The sequence below is a fragment of the Dermochelys coriacea genome, chromosome 9 (genome assembly GCF_009764565.3).
Source record: "Dermochelys coriacea isolate rDerCor1 chromosome 9, rDerCor1.pri.v4, whole genome shotgun sequence".
In the NCBI taxonomy this organism is placed as follows: domain Eukaryota; kingdom Metazoa; phylum Chordata; order Testudines; family Dermochelyidae; genus Dermochelys; species Dermochelys coriacea.
Window position 1 is genome coordinate 31784437 of NC_050076.1, and position 12647 is coordinate 31797083.

Genomic DNA, 12647 nt, shown 5'->3' on the forward strand with positions numbered 1-12647 from the left:
CCTTCTTGCCAGAAACTCTGACAGTTGCGAAGGAGGGCAGATCGTGGAATGGACATGAGCAACACATCTCAAAGAACACCAGTTATGGAACTGGTAACTGTCTTTTCTTCTTCAAGTGCTTGCTCATGTCCATTCCACATTAGGTGACTCAAGCAGTTCCCTTGGAGGCGGGTAGTAGTTCATGGCTGCGCAGATTGTAATACAGCTCTGCCAAAACCAGCGTCATCTCTGGCCTGCTGAGTAATGGCATAATGAGATGTGAACATGTGGACCAAGGATCACGTTGCGGCTCACAGAAGTCCTGGATTGGGATGTGCACCGGGAAGGCCACCGAAGTTGCCTGCACTCTAGTCAAATAGGCCTTGATGATTGGTGGTGGTGGGACACCTAGCTTGTAACAGGTGTTTATGCAAGAGGTGATCCAGTTGGAAATCCTCTGTGAAGAAACTGGAAGGCCCTTCATCCTATATGCTGTAGCGATGAAGAGCTGGGTCAATTTACAGAAAGGCTTGGTATGCTCCAAGTAAAAAGCCAAGGCCTTCTGGATGTCCAACTCGGGAAGACTCCTCTCCTCAGCAGTCTTGTGTGGCTTGGGACAGTGGCAAGAATATGTCCTGGCAAGAATATGTCCTGGCTCTTGTGAAAGGAAGATACCCCCTTCAGCAGGAAGGCTGGGTGGGGCCACAGCTGGACCTTGTCCTTAAAAAACACAGTGTAAGGTGGTTCCGAGGTCAAGACTTTAATCTCTGAGACTTGTCTCGCTGATGTCACTACCACCAGGAAAGCAAACGTTCCAAGACAAACAGGAAAGGGAGCAGGAGCGCAGCAGCTCAAAAGGTGGGCCAGTGAGCCTAGAGAGGACCAGATTAAGGTCCCACTGTGGGACAGGGGCCCATACCTGTGGGTAAAGCCTCCTGAGGCCCCTCAGGAACCTGACAGTCATGTCATGAGAAAAGGCCATCTAACATTTGATCGGCTTATGGAATGCGGAGATGGCTGCAAGGTGCACTCTGATGGAAGAATGTGCCAGACCATGGTTCCTAAGATGCAGTAAGTAGTTCAAGATGAACTGCACTGAAGAACTCGAGGCAGAAATGCTGCACTCTGATGCCCAGCGGGAAAACCTCATCCACTTGGCCAGGTAAGTTAGCCATCCACGAGACTTTCTAATTCCCAGGATGACCTGATGGATCTCCTGTGAGCAGGTATGCTCTTCCGGGTTCAAGCACAGAGCATCCACACCAAGAGATGTAGAGACTCAAGGTTGGAGTGTAGGAGCCGACCGTGATCCTGTGATAGCAGATCCAGATGGTAGGGAAGGGGCCAGGGAGGGGCCACCCGCCATGTTCATGAACATGCCGAACCACTGCTGGCAAGGCTATGCAGGGATGATCATGATAACCCATGCCTTGTCCCTCTTGACCTTTACTAGGACCCAGCTGACTAAGGGGATTGGAGGGAACATGAACATCAGATCCTCAGCCCACAACAGGAGGAAGGCATTGGAGAGGGAACCTGCCAGGAGCAAGATGATGGCACTTTCTCTTTCGCCTGTTAGCAAACCAATCTACTATTTGGTGAGTTCCCCATCCCTAGAAGATCATGCAGACCACCTCCAGGTGGAGCGACCACTCCTGGTGAAAGGGGAAGTTCCTGCTGAGGTGATCTGCTAGGGCATTCCTGATGCTGGGGAGGTGACCAGCTTCTAGAAGTCCCAGAGACAGAGAGCCTCTTGGCAGAGAGGTGAAGAGCGTGCTCCTCCTTGCCTGTTGATATAGAACATTGAGGCCGTATTGTCCCTCAGGACTCTCACCACTTTGCCCGACAGATGTGGCAGGAAGACCTCACAGGCCAGCCGGACTGGTCTGAGTTCCTTGACATTTATGTTTAACATTGCCTCCTCTGGGGTCCACATCCCCTGGGTCTGGAGATATCCGAGGTGTGCCACCACCAAACTGAGGTCCGAAGCATCCAACACTAGCTCGACAGATTGAGCAGGACTGTTGAACGGGACTCTTTCCAGGACCTTCTCGTGATCGGTCCAGCAGTGCAGCGAGGTGAGAACCACCAGAGGAATAGTGCTGATATTTTCCAGGTGGTCCCTGGATTGGGAATAGGTCGATACCAGCCATTGCTGCAGGGGCTGCGTGCGGAACCTGGCATGGCGGACCACGTATGTGCAAGCTGCCGTGTGGCCACACTTCTGCGATGAGGTCTGTCAGGGCCTGAAACCTCTCCCAGGTCGAGACAAGCACAGCCCCGCTGAATTCTATCCTTTGAACTGGAACGAATGTGGACTTTTTGTGGTTGACCAGTAGTCCCAAGGAGCAGCACATGGCTTGTAGTACAGTGACATCGGATTGGACCTGAGTCTTGGAGCTGCCTTTGATCAGTCAGTCATCAAGGTATGGGTAAATCTGGATACACCAATGTCTGAGGTAGATCGCGACTACTGCCATGTACTTGGTAAACACCCTTGGTGCTGTAGACAGGCCAAATGGAAGGACCGCAAACTGGTAGTGGGCCAAACCCACCGTAAAACAGAGAAAGCGTATGTGACCCGGGAAGATTGCTACATGAAAGTATGCATCTTTCAGGTTGAGGGATTTCGGCAATCAGTGGCGCTCAGCAGATCCACATTGGAAAACCGGCGATCCATGCACTTCGAGACTGGTACTGGGACGAGGAGTGGGACTTGGAGGTATCACGGATCAGGCGGATCTCCGCGAATACTGTGACACCTACTGCGAATACTGTCTTGGGAATTGTTGGCGTGGCCCATGGCTCCAGTCTTCCAATCATTCCTGGGATCTGTAACCATGTTCTAGCGATGCAAGAGGCCAGTTCTGATGTTCCTGCCAGGGAAGACGCGTCTTCGTGCGTCTGAGCCAGGTAACTGGCAAGGTCCACCTCAAATCCTGTTACCAGTGCCCAAGGTCCAGTGACTGTAGAGGGCTCCAATGCATTTGCCTACCTAATTCTGAGGCATGAAGGCTTTGAGTGGGTGAATGGTGGCAGGACGTTCTCCGCAATGCGGTGTTGTTGGGGCGAGGACGGACAGAAAGGTCCTAAGGCAGGCTTACTCTGAGGTCTGGGCAACACCAGGGCTAGTGTGGGCAGCGCCAGGACCGTCAGGATCTCCTGAACAGCCTGGAGCACTTCAGACGTTGATGGCACATGAAGCTGATGAAGGCCCACCTCTGTGTCTGGGCTTCCGGGCAAGGAAAGGGGTGGATTGCATCGCTTGACATGAGCTGAGGCCTGACTTTCCGATGAGGGAGATGAGCCACCCGGCACAGGTCTTAATTCACTCCCAGCCCTGTCTTTCCCCTTGCTGGCAGTAGGAGACTGTCCCCTATTTCCCTTCTTCGACTTCTTGGCCAGGGCCATGGATCGGTGCCGGCTCATCGACAGCACCAGTGGGGCACTATGCACCGATGCCACAGTGCTGAGTGCAAAGTCGGACCTTTGCTCTGGGGCCGGAGTGAGCACTGACTCCATTAGGAGCACTTTGAGTCCAATTGCATGCTCTTTCTTAGTCCTAGGTTTACAGGACTTGCAGATTCAACACTTATCATTTATGTGCTCTTCACCAAGGCACCTGAGACAGCTACTATGTGGCTTGCTCATGGGTATGGGCCATTTACAGCGATCACAGGGCTTAAATTCTGAGGACCAGGGCATGCCCTGTCCCCCAACTAAATCCCCGATGGAACTAACAAAACTACTGCTAAGGGCTAACTCACTCATCTACTAACTATGTACGCTAACTTTACAACTACTCTTAATTCGTACAAATGAAGCTTAAGCAATGCTAATAAGAGCAGCAACGTTCTGTGCACTATCACTGGTGGCAAGAAGGAACAGAGGGTGAGGGGGAGCCAGTGGCACCCCTTATACCGCGCCATGCGGCTGCCACTCCAGAGGGCGCCAGAGCTGCTCTCCTATGGATACTGCTGAGGGAAAGACTTCTGGCTATAGTGCGTGTGACGAGCACACACACCTAATGTTGAATAGACATGAGCAAGCACTTGAAGAAAATATAGTGTATTGCTTTGTTTGTTCTGTAGTTCCAACCAAAGTCAAACACCTTTAAGATTTTATTTAATCTATCTAATATTAACCAGAGTATAGTAAGATGGAAGAAGTGCTGGGCTACATAATAGAGGACATAGAAATTACATCATTTGACATAAATTCAACATTAATTGCCTCTTACGGAGTGTGAGATAATTCAGTGATGTAGATTATATACTAGGTAAACTGCCAGCTGTGTCAACTAGCAATGCAACTTCTATAGAATATTTACAAGAATCCAGCAAGATTTCAGATGATTTATTAGGCAATAGGAGAAGATGCATATATTTATGAGTCAGTGACACTGAGGATAGTACTTGAAAATTGGGCATCAGTCTGTGTTCTTGCAGCTTGGCACAAATCCTAATACTGTTAATAAGTAATGAGTAAAAATTGCTTCCACACTCAGTATTCCCTAGTATGATCACATCTCAAAGGCAGCAGAAGGTGAGGGAGATTTCTAGTGATTTTCTTCACTAGGGAAAAACTAGTCTAGTTTTAGTAAATAGTGTCCCTTTATGCTTAATGCTGGGCGGGAGAGGGGGGAAAGTGCTGCATACAGTAATTAGCATAGTTAGCGACTAAGAATACAAAAGTTGGCATACTTTGTCACAATGAGGAAAGTAATTGTTGTCTAAAGAAATGCCATAAAATGTAGTCTAACCACCCAAAACTATCAGTCTAGTAGGCAAAGACTTCCCTTCTTTATTGCTATCAAATATCCAGTTAAGTGTAGGACTGGAAAGGACCTCAACAGGTTATCTAGCCCCATTCCCTACACTCAGTCATGCTATATTCTGTTCTATGATGTTCTAGGTCATCATGCTAAAGGAAAGCAACAGGCACATAATGAAAGGTTGCAAGGAAAGAAGAACATGGTGTAAAGTGTGAAAAATAATTGGAAAGAAAGTTTATGTTTATGATATTCATATATAGACTAGAGGAAGTTAGTACCATTTAATGAACTCTTGTATAGTTGTATCTTCTGGGACAAAAAAGTGGATTATTCAAAGGAAATACTTAGAGGATTTGGGAATAGCAGCTCCAAAAGTATAGATGGAACACTGTCCGCAGAGAACAGAGAGGAGTGGGTGGGTAAGCACTGTGGAATGGCAAATGGCCAAACAGACAAATAATATAGTCAAAGAGTCAAATAAAAAGTGCAAGATCTCTTCTGAGTTCCCCTTAGCAGGTCTACATACTTTGTGACCCATGCAGTCAAAAGATACCACCAGCAGATAAACTCTTTAAAAACTCCTCATAGTGTAACTAAGGCTGGTCTACACTACAGAGTTAGGTTTACATAAGGCAGCATATGTCGACCTAATTATGTCAGCCTACACACGACAGCCTTGCTCCCACTGATGTAAGTGCCCTACTACACTGATCTAACTCCACCTCCACAAGAGGCATAGGGTTTATGTTGGTGAAGTAAGGGCAATGCACTGTCCATGTAGACACTTTTCAGAGTAGCAGCCGTGTTAGTCTGTATTCGCAAAAAGAAAAGGAGTACTTGTGGCACCTTAGAGACTAACAAATTTATTTTGTTATTTGACAGTGTTTATTTTTGTAGACACTGTCAGACTAGTTGTCTTGTGGGAGTGAGTGAGGAAGAAAAATGTCACACTGTCCTTAGTCAAATCTGATTTTCCCCTACAACAGATGAATCCATCTGTTAATTTAATATACAGTTCATTTAAAATATATAATATCGGATTACAAAAGAGAAAAATCAATATGTTAAAAATGCATGTTGCTGAAATACTCAGAGCAGGGTGAATAGTGGGAAGATATTATTTGCCAAGACATCAGTGAACTAAAGGCCAAATTTTGATTTGCTGTATTCATTCCACTTGTATATCATTCAACTTTTATTGTGTGCTGATTACTAATAGATGATGCCCTTATTAAAGGAGCAATCCTTTAACAAAAGGACAGACTTGTTGAAATATACTCCTGATCCCTGGCCAGAGCAGATTATTATGAGTTCTGAACATACCCTATCCAACTAAAACAGAGCATGTGCATGCATTTATTTTGGGGCTTGATTGTCTTTCATTTACACTGGTTTCACAGACTGTTATTCCATTGAAACCAACAGAATTGCACTTGATATACACGATAGCATGTTAAAAAAAATAAAATCAGGCCTGACATTTGCAAACAGCATCATATAGTAGAAGACATACCCCTTGATATATGAAAAGTTGCATATCTCCCTAAAACCTGAACATCATTCTGAAAAAGGGATCTGCTCTTGCACTTCCCAACTAGAACTGTGTGCACACACTTACATTGCCATTCTGTTTGTGACAATGAATGGAGATAGATGACAAAAAAATTTTGGATCTGGGAAACTGCTTAACAGTACAACATCAGAGGGACTCTGCCAGCAAAAGAATAGCAATTGCCTAGAAGGAAAAAAAAGTCAATTAAGATATAAGTGATCAAGAAGAGCTCTGTATGACTCAAAAGTTTGTCTCTCTCACCACAGAAGTTGATACAATAAAAGATATTATCTCACCCACCTTGTCTCCAATACTCACCTGAAGACTGATTAACCAGATGAGAAGATCTATCAGACAGAGGGGGACCAAGACAGATACAGTTGTTGACCAACCTAGCCGAGCCCAGACAGGGATCCACAACATAGCCAAACACAGGACAAATAAAGGTGAAGCAACTGCCAGCTCATCTGCATAAGCAGTATTTCTAGTTATTCAGGATGAAAACATGCTCAAAATAAACAGGTTCTCTCTATGAAAAAGTAATTTTGGTGTTACTATGACATTTTAAAACAGTAACAAGATTGAATTTTACAGGTAATTTGACTTTTAATGTTTATACGTGCATGGATCTTTAAGAAAAATGAAGTTGTAAACAATAATACACAGACTATAATGAAAGCGCAATATACTTAAAAAAACAAGTTATGAATAAAAAGGTCATTTATTGTCCTTTCTTGAGCAACAGATTTCTCATAGTAATTTGCAACAGTGGGCTCTCTCTGCCTTTCCTGTGGTGTGTTAAGTGGTGTTTTATTTTGAAATATATTCTCTGCTGTATCTTTTCTCAGAAAGCCAGAAGTTTTTGAATCAAGACACCAAATCTAGAATTAGACTTAGACTTTTAAAGTCAAGCTTTCTGGCTCAAAGTTGAACCACTATGAAGGTCAACAGTCGCAAAGGTTTTGGTTGCCACTTAAATTTATATAGCATTTGAATTAGGCAAGTAAAACATTCACTTGCTCTGTTAGGTGGCCATACCACACTCCTAAATTGCAGCCAAATGAGGGATTCCCCCCACTCCTGCACACATTTCACAGAATTGGCTGGATACAATATGACTTGACTGAGCACTGCATTGCAATGGTTCAACAACATATCATCCAGTGTTGGTCAGTGGTCAGTGTTGCCCAGAAAAGAAGTGAACCATATTGCTAGCAAAGGTCAATAGCAAGTTTAGAATGGCACTCAGTTTTCAGTATGAAGTACTCTAGGTGGATGGCTCTTTGCAGAGATCTGAAGATTCACATTTGAAGAAGTCATAGCACAACACCTGTTATGTACAGTATCAGCCATGAACATTAATTAGTTTTACAAATCTCAGCATGAAGCTAAGGAATGCTAAAGGCAGACAAAGGCCCATTTAATTTTGTCTCATTCAGACCTAAGTGAAGTCTAATAGGAAGGAGTGCAAAGATTACCTGTTTGAGAAATTGTAAAGGAGGGAGAATGAGAGTCTTCAGAAGCTCTAGCACTCAATCTGAATTTGTTATTTTAAGATGACTGCTTAGCATCTATCTAACTGTCCTATTGAATCATGAAGAAATAACTGAGTGCCTGAACACTCAGAAAAGTTACACCTTTACAAGGCTAAGATGTGAATTTAAACCAAATTATACAACTCCCTGCATGGATACTTATTCTGATATATCTGAGTGCCTTTTTCAGTTTAGGTTATATGTCACTTTGGAAGGGATTTAAACTGAACTGAAAAAAGCCACTCTTATACCAGAATAAGAATGTCCACACAGGAATATTGGTTTAAACTATACCACATAAAGCTTTCCTCTGTACACAAGCTCTAAGACTAATTCCTCACAGGAGTGTAATGATTTGTTTACGACATTTAGTTTTCTCTCACTGGTGATGCTTGTCATTGCTGACCCTTCTCTTTCTCTCTCTCTCTCTCTCTCCTGAAGAAACTCACCCGCAACTTCGGAACACTGGTGAGCCAGGACTCTTCTGATGGAGCTGTGCAGATTTTAAATTGTTTTGATGAAGGACAAAATGGAGACTGGGAAGCTAGAGGAAAGTGAGTAGTGCTCAAACAGAATTGCCTACTGGTTTTCTGCAAGGTCAATGGGCTGGTAGAGCCAAAGACATAATGAAATATAATCCTTACCTGTGAAATGAGTCTTGCTAGCTCACTTGAGTAATCCAGCTAGCACCAGCAGCTCCCACAATCAGAGTTTTATTCATGTAATAGTGGAGTAGCAGTACCAGTTGTCACCTCATAACAGTGATATGAGGTCCATTTCATGGAGAAACAGAGGTCACTAAATCTACTAGAATAGTAACACACCAGCTACTTGAACATTATCTACTTGAGTATCACATTGGAGACCATATCTTGGGGGGTACCATATATTAACTTTTGATAGCTAATGAGAGTAGAGAGCCACTGAGCAAGTGACCATAATATAATTTAGACATCCTTCTACTATACAGAGACAATACTGAAGGCTCTGTTGTGGCACTACACTTTAAAAAACAAGAAGGTAGAAAAGACAGGAAATTGAAATCCAGATAATCTGTGCGGAAGCTGCTAAAGAATTAATCACAGAGGATACCCATAAAAAAAACTAGCAAGATATCAAGGATCCATTTATTAAACAAGGTGCAAGTATTTATAGTACCCACTTTAAAAGAAATGGAAAGGTTCTAAAAGCAGTCCTATAAAGAAAAGGAATAGAAAACTATTATGCCTGTGATTGAGCCATGTTGTCATGATTCACATGAACTGCAGATCTGCCAAGCCGCAGCAGTAAAATACAATTAAAAGAGCTGTTTGGACAATCCTGTTCATTATGATACAGCCTGTGTGTTGTTTAAAAAGGAAACAAGAAGTTGGATTGGATTTAAGGGCTTTAGATCATTCCAGATAAAATGTCAAGAACTGTTTACATACTAAGTTTGTATCTACTATCTTTCCAGTCTTGACAAATGTTTTGGTGGGATGATTGTCTCAGTGAGGGTCATGTGGTTAGCTCCCCATGATAGTTAGGGGAGCGGAAAGGAACTTGGGTGTGTGTGTGCAGGGGAACCCACAAGAAGCCTCCCTCCCACAAAAAAATTTGCAGTTCTTGTGCTCAGATGGAGCAGGGCTACAGCCTCTCCTCAACCACCTTGGAAGCAAGCTGATACTACATTCCCCCTGTGCAGCAACAAGCATCTTTTCTGTGCATGTAGAGAGAAGCTGCAGAAGGCATTGGAGAGAAAAAAAATAATCTACTGGCATTTAGCTTCAAAGAGTATGAAGAAATACTTATGAATTCTCTCAGGGTATGTAATAAAGATAATGCACTCAGAGAAAGGTACAAGTCAAAAGGTGTTGAAACAGAATTTTAATTATTAACCAGTACCAGAAAGTGTCGTCTCCCGCCCCCCAGGGTTCTAAAATGATAAAACACAAATCAAGTGAGTTAAATGTCAAAAACAAAGTAATCAGCTAACATAGGAGATGACAGGAGGTGGCCACTGCTTCCCATCTTTGAGCTAAGGCCAAACAAGATTGTTTGCCAGAGGCTGGGAATAGGCAACAAGAGATGCATCACTTTATGATTACCTGCGCTGTTCATTCCCTCTGGGGCACCTGACATTGGCCACTGTCAGAAGACAGAATATTGGGCTAGATGGACCTCTGGACTGACCCAGTATGGCCACTCTTATGTTCTCAGATCCAAATAGTTTAGACTCCTCATTCAGATCTGCCTCATATCGCTAGATTTTATACATTTGTTATCTGCCTGATCCCTTTTTGAGAATGCTCTCAATAGAAGCATGTAAGGAGAATGTTTAGCAAGGCCTGAACAATAGACTCCAGGGTTTCATATATAGCAGTCTTTGATTTGTCACTTTGACATTGAAGAACCTACTTACATTGTGGCTCTTCATCTAAAATGAAGATTATTGAGATAATGGTCCATTTGGGCATAAACTAGGTATGCTTTTCCACCTTGAAAGAAATTTACCAGAGCAGAACCTTTAATATCTAGAGATGGACAGCCCTATTCTGGCACAAAGAATAACTGAACAACACAGCCATACAGTGTTTTTGTGTAGTGTTAAACAGCCCATCCTAGTTAAGAGGGGAAGTGAAGGCAGCTATTAAAAATAAAATAACAAATGGAAAACATGTAAGTAGATTACAAACACTATAAATAGCTACAAAGTGTAGAAAATTGATAAGGGAAGCTAACAACTTCAAGGAAAAAAATCCACAGCTAGCAGAACTATTAAGTACATCTTATACCACATAAATTCTAACCATGCTACAGGCCCATTAATAGATGGAAAAAAATAAAACTGATAATGCACAAAAAGCAGAGTGTTTAATAAATGTGTTTGATATTTGGTAAAAAGCATGTTGATCTACTCATATCACACAAGGACAATTAACTGTTTTCCAGTAGATTAGAAAGTGAGGATGTTAAGCTACTTGGGATAAACATTTTTATGTCAGGCCCAGATAACTGGCAGCCGAGAGTCCTAAAAAAATTGGCTGAGGAGATCTCTGATCTACTTATGTTCATATTTAAATAAACTCTTGAAATACTGCAGAAATTCCAGGAGACTGAAAGAGTGCTAATGTTGTGTCAATATTTAAAAAGTGCAAGATGATCCGGATAATTGTAGGCTGATTAGCCAGACATCAATCCTGGGGAAAAATGGAAAAGCTGATAGAGGATTTAGTTAAGAATTAATGGATGAGAATATGATTAATTCCAGTCTACACTGTTTTATGGAAAATATGTCTTGTCAAACAAACCTGATTTAATTCTTTGAGATTACAGGTTTGGTTGATAAATTAGTACCAAATCAAAGTGCATTACATCTATATAGTTACCTTTTTTTTAATTTTTAAAAACTAGTTTTCTTTAAAAAAAAAAAAACACCAACAAACCAAGCCAAACAGTAAGGTGATTAACCATTGGAACAAACTACCCAGGGACATGACAGATTTGCTATCTCTTGAAATCTTCAAATCAAGACAGGATGTCTTTTTGGTAGATATGCTTTAATTATGGGGCAAATACTAGGTAACAATGAAGTTCTATGGCCTGTGTTATACAGTAGACTAAAAGATGGTCTAACTGGGACAGATTTTCAAGGCTATTTGGGTGCCCTAAGATACAGCTGGGCACCTGATGAGATTTTCAGGGCATTTAGGCAGGCCAGCTGGACTCCACTCCCCAGTGGCAAGCAGCCCCGGTTAGCTTCCCCCCACACTCCCGGCCGGAAACAGGGAGGCAAGAAGCCCCAGGTGGCTTTCCCCACTCCCAGTAGGGAATAGGGAGCCAAGGTGTAGGCCTGAGATTTGACTCACTCCATACTAAACCAGCCTTGGGTGAAATTCAGGGATTTCACCACTAAAATTAAGGAAAAATGCTTTATTGCTAAGATGCCCCCATTTCAGGAATGCCCCTAACAAGAATTATAACACCAAGGGTTGTAAAGTAGACATCCCCTGGAGCTGGGAAGTTTAGGGGGGAAACAAAGACCCCAAGAATTGGTAAAATAGATAAGCTCTGACCAGTAAATTTACGCTGACCATCTACACAAACAAAGAAGGTAATAAATAAGTTACAATTTGGGCATAAGAAATAAAATGTAAAAAGAGTTGAGCGGGGAGGAGAAAACAAGTACAAGTGCATGATTGGTTAAATGTCGTTACCTAAGGGTACTGAATAATGTGATAGGTAAAACCAGCTACCTCCTTTAACTTCACTAAAAACTTATGTACTGCAACAACAAAAATGCTCTTTGGGAACCATCTCCAGACTGGAATTTAACATCAAGCTGAAAGACTGATCACTCTGCACAACTATGATGTGCAGAGGCATTGCTGGAACCCCCAGACGAGAGGATCCTGACTGGCCATCAGGTGAATTCTGTCTGTATATTGGGAGTGGTGAGCATAAGAATACATATGCCAAGCAAATCTCTGTGTGTGTTGCTAATAAATAGATGTTTAGAGCACAGCTGCGTAAAGCTCTCTCACTGGGAAAAGATTCCGGAGACCCATAAAGCCCTGAGGGAAAGGGCAAGTACTTAAATTGAACAGGTTTCTTCCTGAGCCCGTGGGCAAGGATAGGTGCCTTACACTCTGAGCCCTCAGAAGGGAAAGGGTGGGGGTGACTAAATTGATTGGGTCACTCCTTGAGCCCTGGGTAGGGTACAGGTGGGGTGCCCTAGGTTTTTTTTTTCTTTGTGGGTACAAGGGGGGGAAATGACAGCCCAGTGAGACAGCAAAAAACAAACAAACCCCACACCTCATTAATTTTG